Here is a 17,406-nt window from a genome sequence, read left to right on the forward strand (position 1 = left end):
TCAACCCAAGTGCCAGAGCTCCTCTTTAAAATATTAAATACACAAATATTCTACAAATAGTATTTTAGACGTGAGTAATAACCTGGTCGTGTCTGGGAGAGGCAGACAATTTGCATCCTCCCTTTCCATGTGAGCCGTTTTGCTGTGACTTCCAGATGCCAAATAAATTATTAATCAAGTCTGAAAAATATACTGGAGCCTTCCTTCCTGAGTGGAAGGGTGATGCTAATCACCAGATGGATTTGGCATGTAAGTCACATCATTGCCACTAAATAACCGATCAACAACTTTTACCACCATTTTCTTGTGTTCAGAGTAACTTGGAATATGTTGCAGGTGTGCCCTAATTCTTCCTTTTTCAGTGCCACCACTGGTGATGTACATTTGCCCCAGCGTGGGTATAGTGACACAGGTGGACACAGATTACAGGGCAGATGGCAGAACTGCACAGCATGCTGGTGGAGCATCAGAGAGCACAGGAGAAAAGTCCTGTGGATCTTTGTGTTTTGGGGCTGGGACTTTTTTTTCCATTTGAACTGTGATTAATCAGACATCACGAACCAAAGGATGCAGTTTGTGAGCCCCCCTGCATTGACTTCAGGACAAGGTGGTAAAGAAGAAATTTCTGGTATTTTGATGACTTTGCCAGCTTTTGCAGTGTCACAGGCACTTGGTCAATGTATTTCTTTCTTAGCACAAGGCAGAGAACACAGCATAGGAGACAAAACAGCATAGACACATCAGTTGGATTATTAACATATGCCCTGAACTAACAGAGGGCTTTCATTTTCAGAAGAAGTGGACTCCAAGAGCCTCACTGTATAAGCAAATCCACCAGGAAAGGATGAAGACACTGTTACCACTGATGGTGGTCAACCACTGGTCAACCAAGTGATCTTGTCAAAATCTCTCCTAACAAAAGACAATTTGCATACCTTGCTTTCCAGCTAGAGGCTAACACAGAAAAAGAACATTATTGTGTCTCAGGCACTGTTGTGTTTTGGGCCACATCTTGTGCCCTAACATTTCCATTCAAAGTCTGACTGAGCCATAGCTGTGGAGTTGGGTGCTTGTGTCTCCATGATACTGGTCTCTACACAGAAAGCCCAGGCCTTTAAAGCATGGCTGAGAGAACTGATGATAAATGCTGCTAAAGGCAAACTGGCCTTTAATGGTCTCCAGAAACACAACCCTGGAGTTCCTCTGCTGCTAGTCCAGCGTCAAAGGGAGCAAAGGCTATGACAGTTGTGCACAGATCACTCTTCTGTGGTACAGAGAGGGAGAGAGGAAGCAACCAAGTTCTTTCCCTGCTGATTCTGCTGTGGCTTTCTTTTGAAACACATTTGGATTAATCTTTTAAATGTCCAATTCTAACCTGAGTATTTTATATCAATAGAAATCCATTAGTGCAACCAGAATGCACACCAGACAACCCACAAATACATTTACACACAACGTATCTTGAGATGTGTAATACTATTTCTTCACTCTGGCCTGGCCAGAAGGCAAAGATTTCAGAACACTGCCAGAAGCGGAGGTGACACGTGCTGAAGAGGCCCCATATTTGGTGCCAAAAAGGACTGTTGTGGTTTAACCCCAGCCAGCAACTAGGACCACGCAGCCTCCCACCCTCAGCAGGGTAGGGAGAAGAGGGAAGAAAAGGAGGGAAAAGACCCCCTCACGTCTTGAGATAAAGACAGTTAAATAGAACAGTAAAAGAAGAGAGGAAAAAAATAATAATGGTAAAAGAATATAGAAAATAAAGTGGTGCAATGCAATTGCTCTCACCTCCCACCCTCAGCAGGGTAGGGAGAAGAGGGAAGAAAAGGAGGGAAAAGACCCCCTCACGTCTTGAGATAAAGACAGTTAAATAGAACAGTAAAAGAAGAGAGGAAAAAAATAATAATGGTAAAAGAATATAGAAAATAAAGTGGTGCAATGCAATTGCTCTCACCACCCGAAGATGGATTGCCCAGCCCTGTCCCCAGCTCCCAGTATGTCAGAATCATGCCTTGGCACCTTGCTTCGTGATAATAAATCAGGCTCAGCTGCTATGATCCAGAGCCAGTGAGTGTCCTTGGTACATACCTTGCTGCCAGCCCATCCTCTATTAATCCAGGGGTTCACATGGATGTGTGTGTTTGTAGTGCCTCGTTTCCTAATGAAGTGAGTCATTAGGAATTCAGCCAGATGAAATCCCAGCAAAACAGTAACAGTTCGTTTTCCTGCCCCTTTTTCCAATCAGAGCATGGAATAGTGCATCTTTCTTCAGTACAACCATCACTTCGTTGTCTTAGGTGCTGTATAAAAGCAAGTACAAAAAGCCTCTGTCTCAAAAAAGTAACAACTTGTGTATAAATTAAGAGGCAACACATGGTAGAGCAAAACAGCAATATTAGGCTGTCAGGAAGGGGTCTCGGTGCGCAGCTGCCTCTTCGTTGTTAAGGTTTCTGTGGGCGTAACAGCAAAAGAGACATTTATACAATTCATTGTTTACAGCATAAATATAAATAGTTGGTGATGATGAAAGAACCCTAGAGACCTTGCAAACTAAATCACACTGATAAAGACCGTAAGCTGGCAAAAGCTTATGCCATGTATTCTGATTCCTTTTTTTTTTTTAAAGAAAAAATATCTTCCTAATTAATGACTGATGGTATTAATATAACAAAGGACTTTTATATCTTCAAAGTCAATTCTGCCCAGAAGGCTTGGATACATAGGAGTATATATTCAGACCAACACATACTTTTACAGTGAGTGAAGACACCAAATCTCTCTCTTGTACAAGAGTGTCTGCTGGTTTGATCATTACTTCCAGGAAGTAGCCAAGCAGTTAGGGTCAATTCCTAGAAATGGAAGAAATATTAGGAACAAGGCAGAATAAAACACTAGAAGACAAATGAAACCAGAAAGTTTGGGTTTTCCCTTTGTTTTTCTCCTTTTTTTCTTTCACACACTTTATTTCAGGGATGTGAGAAAGAGAAGGTTTCATCAGCCAAGCAGAAGACTTCTGTGGTGCTTGCAAAGTCATAGTTGGTCACAGGAGCTGGTGGGCCATCCCCTTCAGGATGTGCAAGGGAATCTGAACCCAAAGAAGGCTCTTCATCCTGTATTCAGGTCTGCTGTACACCATGTTTGCTATGGGCATATTATCATGTTCTGTATAATGCCCAGTGAGCTTTCAAGAGATGCTGTCCTTTATCATAGAAGCATAAAGGACATCCATTTTTCATGTGATCAGAAGCACAAAAACATAATTTAAAATGGATCATGAGACACCTATTTGTGAAAGTAATGCTAGCATGTCATTCAAATTTTTGTTCTGTTTAGGTGATTAATTTGCCTATATTTCGTGGTATACAGGTGTGATAAACAATGAGTTCTGTCTCTTGCAATATTATTTTCTGGTCATGATATTTTCTAAGAAGTCTATGGATCGACGACATAAAAATGTGCTACCAGAGACAGAGAGAGGGAGAGACTTCCCTTACAGAAACTTCTTGGCCATTCCTATTTCATGGAATATAATGCTCCAAAATGCTGATCCTTGAACTTGGTTGAGAATTCAAAAAGAGAGAGAGAGAAAGAGAGAGACAAATTCATGTTTTTAGGCATCTCAAAGGCCATGGAAGTGATTCTCAAGGACAGGACTTGATGCAAGCTTGAAGAGGCTCTGGTTATATACTGATGTTGCTGGCAAACAAGCAAAGTGAAAGTTGCAAGGTGCAAGACTGGCATTTTGTTCTGATAACTTTTATTTGGTATGGTATAAACAATTTTGGGAAATATACTGATAAATAGCAGCATAATAGCAAGCAAATACTTCCTATAACTCCTCACACAAAGAAAGAATAGCAGTCTCGTAGAAGCTGCAAAGAAAATACGTGGCAACATTTTTCAGAACAGCTGATTTGGGAAGAATTCAACTACCAACGCAATACACAGGCATAAATTTAGTAGGATGACTTAGGGGGTCTTAAACCTCACCTACTACCTTCCTCTTCCCTTTCTCCACTAGCACTGCTTGCCAGTGTGAGCTTGCTCTGGGCCAGGACACATGGGCACCCCTCCTCCCTTTCAGTGCCTCTCAGCCCACATGATAAATGGGCTTTGGCCCATTGAATCAAATGGAAAACCCCTCATTTCAAGGTGACTTGGACTGAGTCACTTGACTATCGTTGCAGCGGAGTTGTCTCTGAAGGGACTCACAAAGAAATGGTATCTGTCATTGCCTCTCTGCTCTTACCTGGCTGTTGAACCAAATTCCACTAATGCATAGACAGACACCCTTGGAAGCCTCCATATCCAAGTTTTACAAGGAAATGCAGAACTGTGTGTTCCACAGACTTGCCTACTTGCCTGCAGGTTTTGAGCAGAACTGATTCAGATCTAAACTGAAGGCTCTCCCTGTGCCTATTAATCACCTTTCCTCACGCAGCGTTTTTGCAGCTGCCACCACATACACTCCCTGGGCACTGATCCAGCGTTTCGCACCTCCCAAAGTTGTGCCATAATCACTAGCACTGATTTTTTATCCTAGGTAGTAGGACAAATCTTCTAGGGCAGCTATAAATGCTAACTAACTTATGCAATTATCCTGACGTTTCACTGGACTCTCAGTAAGTTGATTACTGATTTAGAATATAATGATACTTTAGTAATACTCACATCAATCAGCTTTCTGCCCAAGATATTATTTATCTCTTTTCATAGACAATAAAACCAGAAGGAGCTACTATGATCATCTGTTCTGACCCTGCAGAAGGCTGTGGGTCAAGAGCCCCAGAAGAGCTACACTATATCTTGTACAAAACCATCCTGTGTTTGCAGTGATGGACAACTTAACTGCAAGCCTTGGGAAGCTGCTCCAGTGTTAGTCAGGAACCCATGAGAGCAGCTAAGATCAGATGGTTTTGTGTGAAAAAAATCCTTTTGAATTTGTAATTACTATGTAATTTGAAACATCTGTAAAAAGAAAGATAAAAGGGAAGCATTCACATGCATGGGGAGTAGCGTATAAGGCATGCAAGTTTCCTTTTATATCCCTATTACAGTGTTTGATCCTCTCCAGCTTCTATAATTGCCCTCCGTGCGATTATCTTCAGCACAATACAGCATTTTTTAAGGCAGTGCAGACTCAAATTGTATTGTAATACAGTGGCTGCTTTGTCTCCAGTAGATCTTTAGTAAATTTGTGGTCAGCAGCAGCGCTATTTGGTAAATAATATAAACCCATGACAGGTTTGCTCAAGGCAGGAAAAGCCTCAGGGTGACTGAGGTGTAAGGAACAGCTCTGAGTGAGCAATTCAAATGGAGGAGGCATTTAAATAATTAACTTCCTTTTGATAGGATTTTCCTGCTGTAGTGGCAGAAAGGATAAACAATTAACAACTGAAACGCTCTTTTTTGCCTGAGCTGTCCCTGACTGTATGAAATAATGGGCTTTGCTCCAGGAGAGGAATGGCACAGTGGCTGTCCTCACGGCTGAAGAAGACCTTCCTTTACAAAGGAGGAGGAAAGGGGAGGTAAAGGGGCTGTAGGCTCGGTGCAGGGAGGGTGTGGGGTGGCTTGAGCTGTCTTCATAAGGCTTGCTATTTCTTCCTGGTGGTGAGGCAGAAGTGTCAGTGAAGTGTGAGGCTGTGCCCAGTGAGACTGCTGCAGGCAGAGGAAACCCGTGCAGGGAGGTACCACCGCTGAGGATGGGGTGACACCACAGCACCTTCACCGCCTGTGAGCTGACGCCTGCCCGTGCCAGCCATCGTGCTCAGCCTCTGCTGCGCCGCTTCCAGACCGACCCAGGGCAGCTGATGTCTTCCAAGAGTGGGGCTGGGGGAGGAGCCAGAGGTCTTTCGGACAGAAGAATAAAATAAATGGAAATGAAAAGGTGGGGAGAGATAGGCGGATGGCTCTGCTGCAGTGTGAGCATGCTTCACAGAACTTACCCAGCACAACCCGTAATAGCAGGCAGCGGCGGCAGCCTCCAGTGCCAGCCTCCCCAGTCGGTGGCCGTGCACGTGGGAGTTAGTCACACATGGCCTGCTGCAGAAGGCCACGAACGTTAGGCAGCGTTCACTTATGCAAATAGGAGATATCCATCCCCCTTAAATACAAATTGTGTGAAACCGTGGGATATCATCCAAAAATAGGATGAGCCCAAACCCTGTCTTTTGAATTGTCTTCTGCTTGATTTGAAACTGGGGGAGGAGCAGGAGGCTGTGCAGCAAATGCCTTTTGCTGCAAAGACCTGCAGTAAAACCATTCCACGACCTATTTATACAAATCAAACCACATGGCAATACCCAGCATTTTCTCTTAACGCTGTTAATTAAGAAACTGTTTTGACCATTCACTGGGTACCACTTCAAAAAATAATCCTCATCTCCTATAAGTGCCAAGCTGAGAACTATTAATATCTTCAGTTTACTGTTGCTACCTAACTCAATTTCATCCTTATCATTTGCTTTTGGGGATTTGCTTAAAAAAAAATCAGGAGAGGAATAAAGTACATTAAGGCGCATTGTTGGGAATAAGGCTAAGAAAACCTAATAAAAGGTATTGATGAGAAATGCAGACCACGTATGGGTTTGCAGTCAGATGCCTGGCAGTATATGACTGAATGGTAGTCTTAAATGGTTTCTTAAATACCGCATTTGCAGCAGTCATTAAAGAAAGGCAAACACGTGCACACATGCACAAACACACACGTACACACACACACACAGGGTGTAATCACCCTCTGAAAATCAGCCCAGTGCGAAGGAACTGCAGCTAAAGGGAGAGGGGCAGTCCAAGAGAAGAACTGACTGAGCTTGCCAGATCTTAATGGTGCTTTTCTGGCCATAAGTCTCCAGTCTCTGACTATGACAGAATACTTTTTCAACAGTGTTTCCAATTCATTTCACAACTTCAAAAAGGGTATTCTGGGCAAAAGAATTCTACCTTGTTGTCTGTGAAATCTGGAAGACTGTAAATCTAGAAGGGGAGAGTAAACCTGGAAGGTGAAAGTATTTTGGGGCATCTTCCAGGAGAGAGACATACTTAGCTCAGCCCTGCTCAAGAGAGACCTTTATATGGTTATGACTGAATCCTTCACCAAAGGGAAGAGAAGAACCAGGACCAGGGTCTAAAAACCCAGAAAGGCTGGCACACACAGCCATGAGCAAGGAAGGGATGATGGGTGGCTCAGGTCTGGGGAGGAGGAAGAAGGCAGGGAGAGAAAGTAGGTCTCCATGCCACAGAGCAGAGATGGAGGAAAGAGAAGAGACAAGGGTGTCAGATGGGACCCCAGGAGGTCATACAGCCCCTTTTGCACAGCAAAGAAGAGAGCAGAGGTCAGCAGTCAGTGAACAGGCAAAACACAGAGTTTTGTGGTACAGGGACTAATGGTCCAATGGACAGGGTAGGACAGGCTGTGGGGTTTCACTGCAGTGGGTGGTGTGGGTGAACCCTCCCACACCCTCCCCCTTTGGTGGAGTAGTGAGGGTGCTGACAAAGCCCAGTCTTGCAGAATGGCCTGGTTAAAGACAGCTGTTAAGATAGAAAGGTGAGTGCATACTGCATGTGGGAGCAGAATATCCAAAACTGCTTTCACTTGCCCAAAATTGAGCATGTTAAAGAAGACAGCAGGAACTAGCTGGATAGAACAGTGACCAGGGAATTACAGAGAGAATTCAAGTCAAAATGCCAGATTCTGCACCTAGAATGGAGAAACCCTAGGCACAAGTATAAATTGGGAGAGGTCTGGCTGGAGATCAACCCTGCAGAAAGGGATCTGGAGGTGCTGGTCAGAAGCAGCTCCACAGGAGTCAGCAGTGAGCCCTGGCATCCAAGAGGGCAAACCACACCCTGGGGTGCATCAAATACAGTAGAACCAGCTGGTCAAAAGAGGTGACCATCCTGCTGTATTCAGCATTGGTGTGGTCTCACCTTGAGTACTGTGTGTAGTTCTGGGCCCCACAATTTAAGAAGGATGTGAATGTCATTGAACCCATCCAGAGGAGGGCAACAAAGCTGGTGAAAGGGCCAGAAGGAGCATCCTAGGAGAAGTGGCTAAGGAGTTTGGGCTTTTCTAGTTTGGAGAAAAGGAGGCCAAGGGGCAACTTCATTGCTCTCCACAGCTTCCTGAGGAGAAGAAGGGGAGAGAGAGGTGCTGATCTCTTCTCCCTGGTATGCAGTGACAGGACGTGTGGGAATGGCTCAAAGCTGCACCACGGGAGGTTTAAACTGTACATTGAGAAGCATTTCTTTACCGAGAGGGTGGTCAAACACTGGAACAGGCTTCCTGGAGGGGTGGTCAATGCCCCAAGCCTGTCAGTGTTTAAGAGGCATTTGGACAATGCCCTTAATAACGTGCTTTAACTTGGTCAGCCTGGAGTTGGTCAGGCAGTTGGACCAGATGATCATTGTAGGTCCCTTCCAACTGAAATTATTCTGTTCTGTTCTGTTCTGTTCTATTCTATTCTATTCTATTCTATTCTATTCTATTCTGTTCTGTTCTGTTCTATTCTATTCTATTCTATTCTATTCTATTCTATTCTATTCTATTCTATATTTGAGTGTCAGCACAGGGTGCTGCAGTGGAGATGCATACCTGAGGTGTCTGTATGTGACCTCGAGCGGGCCTTTGTCACTGGTGCGTGTGTGGGGAGCACCCACATCTCACAGGAGATGTGAGAATAGGGGACCCCCGTTGCCAGGAGAGGGGTGAGGGCTGGTGGCCCACGTGGCCTTTGAGGGGGTGGTGTGCAGGTAACTCTTCACACTGTGGGATTAGAGCTTTTGGTGGAGGTGTTATGAAGGCTATTTTGAAAATTCTAGGTGTTTATCAACATTTCATAGCCATCTAGTGCTGTGGTTTGTCTGTCATATTACTGATATTGATCCTGCGTGTATAGTTCACTGATTGCCAGTTAATTATATGCCATTAAAAATCTAAAAATTGCTTTGATCCTGATTTGATTTAAACCACATGAGTTGAGCAGTTTTTCCCCTGTGACAGAGGATAGAGAAGATCTTACAGAAAACAGAAAGGGTAGAAGGTGCCCCAGTTGCTGCCCCAGCTCTCATGCCGGGCTCAGCAGGGGCAGCAACACTGAGCTCCTTGAGCCACAAGCCATCCATCAGCAGCGTGAGGGCAGGTCCCAGCTGGAGGGGGATGTCACACAACTTGGGGTGATGCTTCAAGAGAGAGGTGGTCATCATGGCTCGATGGAGCTGATTGGGACCAACCACACACCCACAGCTCCACTCTGGGAGTGCCCTTGGAGAATCACAATGTGGACCTCACAGCTCTTGCACCTGTGCAGAAATTTGTGTCTCAGACCTGCAGTTTGCAACACGCTTTTGGTCTGCACCAGGGCAGGACAGACAGTCATGCTGGTGGAAACATTTATTTCATTCTGCGCCCCATGCTGTGCTCTAATGAAGACAAATATGGACCGTTGCAGATCCCCTGGTCCAGGTGGGCTCTGCTCCTCATCCTGTGATCGTGAGAGACATTTGCTTTGCATTCACATCCATGATCCAGATGGTGATCCATTCAGATCAGCCAGGGAATTTTATCTCCTCCTTCGGCCCATACGCAGCCTTCTAGTTCGGATTGCAACCCTTATTAGGGTAGTATTAGGCTAATTCCCTTCTCATGAAGGAAGAAGCACCTGCAATGTGCTCAAACTGGCTTCATGGTAAGTTTTAGTCAGAGTATGAAAGAAGCTTGCAGGCATGCATGGAAGCATGCAGAGCTTCAATGAGATAGAGAGGTGGGTCCCATTCCAGGGGCTGTGCTTGCAGCCCCCTTTGCAGACATTCATCATGTCAGCAGACAAGTTGTCTCCTTTCTTTGGCTGGAACGAGTGAATGAGATGCACAATCCTTCCCACACTGTGCCTGAGAGAAATGTTTCAGTAAACTCTACCTTGTGCTGACAGGACACAACTGAGAAGCCCGCAGCAAGAGGTGGCACTGCTGCTCCTGTGCACCTTCTGCAAGCAGCTACAGGAATTGCTATGAAGTGAGCAGTCATTTACAAAGGAGGTAAGAAACACCTTTTCCCCCAAGTTTCTGCAGGTTTCCTGAGTCCTCAGGCTGGGAGGACTGTGTAGCTGGCAAACAAGGTACTGCTGGCCGTAGGGTCCTCGTGCACTGCTCTGACAGCAAGGGCACGGACAGCAGAGCAGCCACCAACAGCTCTTTGAAAACTTGCAGTGTCTGAGAGGAAAAACTCAAAGGGGTTTGTGTCTATTGAGCATTTTCTGCCCATTTCATTCTAGTCTATCATAGCTTGAAAGGCAAAGTCTGTGCTTTGGTTTGCAGCTCATGAAGGACTGGTTTGACTTTTTCCTTGGGACAAGTCCCTGGTCAGGGCAAACCAGCTGGGCTATGCCACATTGCAGAGGACCTGGGTTGCTGCACCATCTCCACAACCTCATAACTCACACTTCACCTTGATCTTGTCCTGCAGCTTTAATTCTGCCAAGCACTTGCATGCAGATAACAAGCTGACATTTATAAAGCTACAAGTTAAACACGTGAGTCTGTGTCTTTGAATGTGGACACTGCTTCCCCCCGCCCCAACTGACCTCCACCAGTGCTTGGCGTTAGAAAGGACGGGAGTTTCCGAACATCCCACGCAAACCAAGAGTTAAGGAAGGGAGAGAGACAGACAGACAAAAGCCTAAGAGCAGACACATGCAGAAGGGCATAATGGAAATGTTTGTGACAGTTGGATAATGAATAACTAAGCCTTTGGAAAAAAAAAATAATTTTTGCAAGTTGGATGGTGAAAGTGGCCTCAGCAATATTTTTCCCTCAGATAAATCGCTCAGTGCCTTGGGGTGAGTAGCAGTTATGCTCACTTCTCACCATGCCAAGGGATATGGAGGAGGAGGATGCCCTGATAGCTGGGTGAGGGGCCGGGGAGGACCAGGCTACAGAGAGCTGAGACAAGGTGAACATCACTTGCTATAGACAGACTTTGAAAAGTAAATTGCAAATGATCAGGGGGAGCAATAAAGGCAACATGTAGCTCCTGCAGGTTGGTGCTCCTGTCCACAATCGTGGCTTAGCTTCTGTGACCCTGACTCCTGCAGTGCTGAACAGACACTTGTACGTAGTGATGATTACATGGAGACAGGGAAGGCTCTCGGGCAGCTGTCATCTATCACACACTTCAGACGGAGGGGGGGAAACATAGAAACTATTAGTGGAGCAGTGAGGACTTTTTCTGCTAAGACAGTTCCATCTCGGTGGTAATGACTGTGGCAATTATGTAAAAAGGTTCATCTGCAAACAGCAAGGCCCGCAGGCTAGATCACCAGTAGCCCCAACTAAATGGAGTTAGTCCCTCAAGAGAGATGCTACGGGCTCTCCTGTAGCTCCCTTGTCCCCTGTGGTGTGGGGGTGCACCCATGGGCACACAGGTCTCCGTGTGGTGTTGGGACCACGGAGGCCGTACATCCATGGGTTTTATGGTATCAACAGTTGATATCCACAAAGCAGGGGTGAGTGCCTGTGTCTGATCTGGCCTCCATACAGCCAATAAAGAGAAACAGGGGTCTCAGGGATGTCATTTGTCCTGTCTGTACCTTTCAGAAAGGGTAAAGCCATTGGAGACCCTGTGGTCTCCAATTTCTCTAACCAGGTAACAACCCCAGTGAGCCACAAAGGGAGCCCGGTTTGCAGTCACCTGCCCCATAGACATACAGGCTTCGGGAAAATAAATTTTTTGCTGCTGTCTTGCCTTCCTTTTAAGCTGTGAGAAGGATCAAGACTCAATGCAACTTGTATGTCACCTTGTACAAAATGCTGTGAAGAAGCATCTGCCCAAAGCTCCTGACACCTAGACAGGCAAGACAAAGAAGAGGAGCAGTGCCAGGACCTGCCCACAGAGCAGGCCTGTGGTAGACAGGCACTAGGAGCTTCAGGTCAGTTCCTTCTCGATCAGATCCCGTGCTCTACCCCATAAGGTACACATGGCTCTCAGGCCTTTTCCCACACTTCAGCAGGTATGGACAGAGCATGCAATGGGGCAGGTTACCTTCTTCGTTGCAAACGTGAAGCTTTTATCTTCAAGATAATTCCACCTGGGACTGCAGGGTGCAGCCCTGTCCTAAAGCTTCCTTGATTGGAAGGGATGAAGAATTCAGCTTCAATACCAATAACTGCAAATAGTCTAAAATTCAGCCCTGTCCTTATAAAATTTTCTGAATAAATGTAATTCATTGGAGAGCACAAACTCTCTATCAGAGTACTGCCACAACAAATTTGGAAGAGCTATGCCCCTCTCCTGCCTGTTGACTTCCCAGAAGCAACAAAAGCACAGCTCAGCTACAGACACCAAGCAGAAGCTGCTAATGCCTGCTCCATCCCTGGGGACTGACAAGCAAGGTCACTTCAGACATGATGTGCCTCTGAAGAAAGTGTATTTACTTAAATATTATTCAGGATGTGATTCAGTTGTCTATGCCTAAGTACGTGATATTATTTTGGGCTTCTGTAGAGAAATATCTTTTGGAGTCCCACACATAAACAAAATGGAGGAGCCATACATACCATGCGCTGCATGTTCATGTCTGGGTCATACAAGACATCTGCAGCATCTCCACCTTGGGCCAGCACCTGGTGCTGTGCCTGTTCCTCCCCATGGGTAGTCATCTGAAAATCTCTGGGGACAGGAAGGAGGAGTGAGAGGGAAGAAGGAGATAATAATAGTTGAAGAATTTATTCAATGAGATTCATGGAATTTGGGGACTAATACATTCTATGAATAATATTTTCATTATTTTCCCAACTCCAGTGCTAACAGAAGATATGAATAATGATTGAAGCAAACACTTGAATTATATGACAATGCCATTGAACTTCAGAAGCATATATTACATGAAGTGAGGGAACTCTCATTCTGCCCATCTCCAGTTTGATGCAGACGTTCTCAAAATTGGTGAAATACATATTTGACACTTTGGCCTTTCCTCACAGAAAGTTTGCACTCGGATTACCTGACAATACGAATGAATCAATATCTCGCATGCTGTTTCTCTCCCAGAAAATTGCTAACAATTGCTTTCTTTCAGCACTTCAGAAATTACATCTTTAGAGATGGCAGACCTCTCATCTTTACAGTGCCCTCTCACTGTGGGGTGGCATGTCCTTGTGTCTGGTGGGGGGGGAAACTTGTTCCGCTGGGGCACTGAAACGTGCCACTGCCCTGCAGCCACACATGATGCAGCTCTCTTTGCAGCAGCTGCAGATGGATCACAGGGCGGTGCCAGCAAGGCTCTTCCCATACCTCATTCCTCCCAAAATCTCACCACCGGAGGTCCCTGCTGAATGTCATCTCCGGACACAGGGCAAAGGAGGATTAACTGCTCACTGAGAAGTTTGGCCATGAAATCCAAGCTGCAGTCAGACAGGCTCCTACAGGGATTCTGCTGCTGTTCCCCAGCCATCGATGGTCAGAGCCGCTGATTTTAGCACATGGTAGGTAAGGGTCTGTTTCCAGCCTGCCTGCAGAAATACTTCCTAATAAAATCAGAACAACCTAAGACTTTATTACTTGAGTAGATTTTAGCCCTGTATTAATTATAATGTCCTCTTATCTTTTGCTTAACAGAGGAGCTGAACACTTCCCATGGACACTTCCCATCCAGTCTAAGAAGCTGTGTTTGAACAATAACATGTCTGTTATATTACCAGCCAGAGCAGATTTAATGACTCCGAACAACACAGGACCTACTGCATCTGCTGCTACACCATGAATAAGGTCCATTTCTGAAACTACAAGATAACACAAATTCCTGGTATCAGTTCACTGACATCAGGTGCACAACACCCTTTGACATCAGTGGTGAAAGATCATGCTAAAGAAAAAGAAAAACAGCCAATAATTTCTACCCTCTGAAATTCATAATCTAACTGATAACTGAGCTTGCTGCAAGGGGCTGACTGTCATTCATCAGCTAAATGTCAAATTCATCAGTTCCTGGAGAGCTTCTACTCAGTCAAAAATGAACATGGTTCATACATGTATTTAATTCTAACTTGGAAAGTAGAGGGGAATTTAACAGAACATTAGAGAGTGATGAATAAATTATGATGGCATTAATGAGGCTGATGTTTATATCTAAAGGGAAAAATCCCAGAGGGTTCAGGGAGCTCCGAAGTTACTAATAACTTATTAATTTTGCAGTTGATAGTAGATAACAAATTAAACATGCTAAATATGAGTATGCACTGTGATTCCTGCTGCAGAAGACTAAGTCTTTTGGCATATTATAGTATGGGGCATCATTTATAAGGCCAGAGAAGTAATTATTCTTTTTTATATGTCTTTAGGAAAGATTGCAGTTGGATAGCTGTGTGCACTCCAAAGCACTTGACTACAGGAGGATACTGATAAACCAGAAGAAATTTGAGAGATTCCAAACATGAGCAAAGAAAATGATAAAAAAGTTCTGATAAAAAGAGTAGGGGACAAATCCTCTTCAGGAAGATTGAAAGAACTAGATATGAACAGAAAAGAAAGCTAGCGGGAAATTACATGACACTCAGAAGAAGTGAAGAAACAAGTCAAAAGCCACTGGAAAAAACATTTCTTTACCAAATAAATGTGCAAAATTGCCTTCACCATCACTTCTTACATGAAACACAAAACACAAGGTGATGAATCAGAACAAAGCTCCCAAAGAGCCAGGACATTTTAAGAATCTATGTGTCCTAAATTTATTAAGTTGTGCCCTGAGGCTTCCTGCCTTTACTTCTTGACTTAAGACCATTGCTGGCAAATATTTACCTAAGAAGGTGTCTTCACGTCCTTGGGGTTTTCAATTCAGTTCAGCAGATTTTGTGTACGTGAATGATCTGATTGATCTGCTCAGGTGTGACACAGCCACTTTGCACTTCACTGGCAGCGTGCTGGCAAAGTCAGCCCTGTTTCAGCATCACTCCAGCCCAACCATCCCTACGTCAACGTGATCACACAGAGCGGCAGAACTAGGATAAATTCACACAGACTGAGTATTTTTCTGAGAGGCTATTGCTGCAGAGAGATGTATGTATAGAAAAGAGAGAATGGTGAAGGAAAAGGAGCATGGATGATCACCAACCTCCTGCCTAATTGAATCAGAGGTAGTGGTAACTAAGGAGGAGGAAGCAGAGGCCAAGCTAGGCAGCACACTGTGAACTGCCTTGCACAGCGCACCATCACGGTATGGGGGTTTAAAAAAAAAAGAAAAGCCGTAATCTGCCTTTATCCTTCTAAGCCCCTGAGTGTGCTGTGGGCCTTTTGACTTTAGCGAGGATTTGAGCCATCATAATAAAAAAAAGGTCCTTGAAAATGGAGTATGTGATATTTTATATTCACAAAAAGAATGAAAACATAAAGTAACAGCTGAACAGCAGGAACTGCTCCTTATAGAGCTCTTGACATGGTACTGGAGACTCCATCCTCAACTGATAGAGGTGATAGTACCTTTTCCAGTTAATACCTAATGGAAGTACGTGAAAAATAGGAAAGACGCATAGTAGCTAAATGAGATTAATTTCTGGGGAGCTCTCTAATATTTGTCGTAAGTGAGGATTTTCTGTCGCCTGAATATGACAATATAACTTGAAAGGAAGTATAAGGGAGGATTGTGAAAGATTCATAGTGATGTGAGTCTAAACTCTGTCCTTAGGAACATCTCCATGAAAATCCTGCTCCCGAGTTGGGACAGAGGGAACTTGACTTTAGAGGACATGCCAAATGCACATAGCATATGCACAGGGCATGCTTGCCTGACCACCCCAGCCTGTTCCCAGCAGCTCACCTGAGTGACTTTGGGGTTGTTAGTTTTCCCCAATGGCCCTCTGCCTTTTGTCTGACAATGTTTCTGTTTGGGCTTTGGTCTTACATAACAAGAAAAATGTGGAGCCACAGAAAAGAGCCGGTCAAAGCTTATCCACATCCCATAATGGTCAGGGCAGGATGGTCTGCCTGGAAAGACGGACCAGTTCAGCTCTGCATCGGACAATGCTGTCTCAAAAGAAGACTAGTATGAAGTCACAGGACCACAGGATAGTTCAGACTGGAAAGGACCTCAGGAAGTCTCTGCTCCAACCTCCTGCTCACAGAAGGCTCAGCTCTGAGGTCAGACCAGGTTGCTCAGGGCTTCATCTATCTGGAGCTTGAAAACCTCCAAAGACTGCACAACCTGCACGTCTGTCTAACTGTCCTCATGGGCAAAAGGTTTCTCTTTATATCCAGGCTGAATCTCTCCGGTTTCAGCTCCTCCTATTTGTTTCTTACACTCCCTACCTGCATTACTGTGAAAAGCCCATCTCCATCTCCTCAAGGACTTCTCCATAGGCACTAGGAGCTGCTGTTAGGTGCCTCCAAAGCTGTCTCTTCTCCATGCTGAACATGCCCAGGTTTCCTGTCATCTTGGAAACCTCAACTGAACTCACTCATTTATCAATGTCTTTTTTCGACTGGGGGGTACAAAACTGGATGCAGTATCTAGATGTGGTCTAACGAGAGCTGAGTAGAGGGTAATAATGACTTTAGTTGACCTGTGTTTCTGCTCCTGTTCATACAATTGTTGGCCATTGCTGGTGCTGAGACTTGCTGCTGGCCCCTGTCCTGCTCGCCACCCACCAGGACCTCCAGGGCCTTTCCCACAGAGCTGTGCCTTGGGCAATCTCAAGCTTGTATTGTTGCAAAGGGCCCTTCCATCTGGGTGAAGGACTTTGCATTTGGAATTACTGGATTTCATGATGTCCCTGTTATCCCATTCCTCCAGGTCCCTTGGAATGGCGGTCTTGCCCTTGAACATATCAAATGGTGGCTCAATTTGATGTCATTGCAAATCTGATGACCAACCACTCTGTTGCCTCCTCCCACCCACTGGTAAATATTTAAAACATGTCTTTGGGACAGGTCCCAGGACAGACCACTATGGTGTTCCCCTTGTAGCCAACCTATGGGTAAAGGTGTGTTGTTACCCATTGCCCTTTAAAACCAACCAGCCATCCAGATTAGAAACCATCTGACTTTTTTTCCCATCTTTACCATAGCATCCCATCTTGGATACAAGAATACAATAGGAAAGAACCTTGAATGCCTTGCTAAAGTCAATCAAAATGACATTTACTGCTTCCCCTCATCCTGAAATGCAGTCATTTTATCATGGCAGGTAATCAGGTTGGCCAGGCATGACTGATCCTTGATAAATCTATGCTGACTGTTACCAGTCATTTTCTTCTCCCTCCTGCACCCAGAAATGTGCTCTGAGAGGACTTGCTCCATGATCTTTCCAGAGATCAAAAAAGCATCTGACTGGCTTGTGGTTCCCCGGGTTGTCCTCTGGCCTTTTCTGAAGGTGCTGTTTTGAAGTTGTTTCAGAGGATAAGAAGGAAAACATTACTTAG

The sequence above is a fragment of the Calidris pugnax genome, unplaced genomic scaffold (assembly GCF_001431845.1).
Source record: "Calidris pugnax isolate Ruff unplaced genomic scaffold, ASM143184v1 scaffold20, whole genome shotgun sequence".
Lineage (NCBI taxonomy): Eukaryota > Metazoa > Chordata > Aves > Charadriiformes > Scolopacidae > Calidris > Calidris pugnax.